Genomic DNA, 1,107 nt, shown 5'->3' with positions numbered 1-1,107 from the left:
CTCCCTTTTCTCTCCTGGCATCCCCAGGCCACTCCCGGGGCTCATGGTGAGACTTGGGGCTGGCCGCAGGGGTGTGTGGGTGAGTGAGTGTGGGCTCTGCAGCTGCGGGCCGGGGTTGCCATACAGGTGGCCCCTGTGGAGAGCAGAAGGAGGCCCAGCCCTTCCCTGCACTCAAAGCTCCGCAGGAGGAAACGCAGTCTCCCAGGGAGAACTTTCCTCACTCCCAACCCTGGTCCCGGTGGGGAGTGGGGAAGGGTCTCAGTGGACCCGTGGTGCTTGGAGACTTGGGGAGAAACCTTTTGCTGCCCCTTCCCAGCTTCCACCTACAGTGCTGTCATTGTCATTTGACGTTGCTGAGAGTGGAGTCGCTAGCGAACTGACCCTTGTCTCCTTTCTCTGCTCACCCATCATCGCCATTTGCTTTGATTCCGGTGAGGTGGTTTTTGTTTTTGTTTTTGTTTTTTTGTCCTCTTCCCCCTCTCTGGGCCATTGAGAAGTTCAAGGTGATAAAATAAAATTTTAAAACTGGGAAGAAGAAAAAAAAAGTCATGCTGTTATGTTGAGCTGTAGGGGACCTAGGTCAACAATTTCTGACACTGCCAGTCAAGCAGAAGACCCAATATTATTATGAATTACTGGACTTTTAGAATATTTTTGCTGAGTTAACACACCTATAATATTCAAATGATGGAACTAAACAAAAGGGGCTACAGATGAATGTCCATTCTTTATCTGTGTATTCAAAATGGTTAGGATAGATATATAGTTACATTCTCTTAATGAATAGAGAGATTTGTTCTAATAGGTTTTGTAAATAGGATATCATGTCTGCATCTTGTACAGTAAATAACCACTAGGAAGACAGTATGCAATGTGTTGATTATTGGAACTGTCCTACCAATTTGATTTGAAGCTGTCTCATTGCTATTTGTCTGTCAATAAAATTATAAAAAAAAAAAAGATTTCTGGACTTATGTGTAAACATATATAATTCTTTATTCTTATTTTTAAAATGCAATGTGTTAATTATTGAAACTGTCCTACCAATTTGATTTGAAACTGTCTCATTGCTATTTGTTTCTCAATAAAATTATAAAAAAAAAAGAG

At 42.3% G+C, this 1,107-nt stretch overlaps 1 protein-coding gene across 1 annotated transcript in view; it reads left to right on the top strand.

Annotated features, from left to right (window-relative positions):
* Ankrd31 (ankyrin repeat domain 31) overlaps positions 1 to 1,107 on the top strand; it is a 206,556-nt gene that overhangs the window by 142,461 nt on the left and 62,988 nt on the right. The gene's annotated exons all lie outside the window — the stretch shown is intronic.

Source organism: Octodon degus, unplaced genomic scaffold (genome assembly GCF_000260255.1).
Source record: "Octodon degus isolate 3935 unplaced genomic scaffold, OctDeg1.0 scaffold00177, whole genome shotgun sequence".
In the NCBI taxonomy this organism is placed as follows: Eukaryota; Metazoa; Chordata; class Mammalia; order Rodentia; family Octodontidae; genus Octodon; species Octodon degus.
The sequence above is the reverse complement of the archived record's forward strand: the minus strand, read 5'-3'. Positions and strand labels throughout refer to the sequence as shown.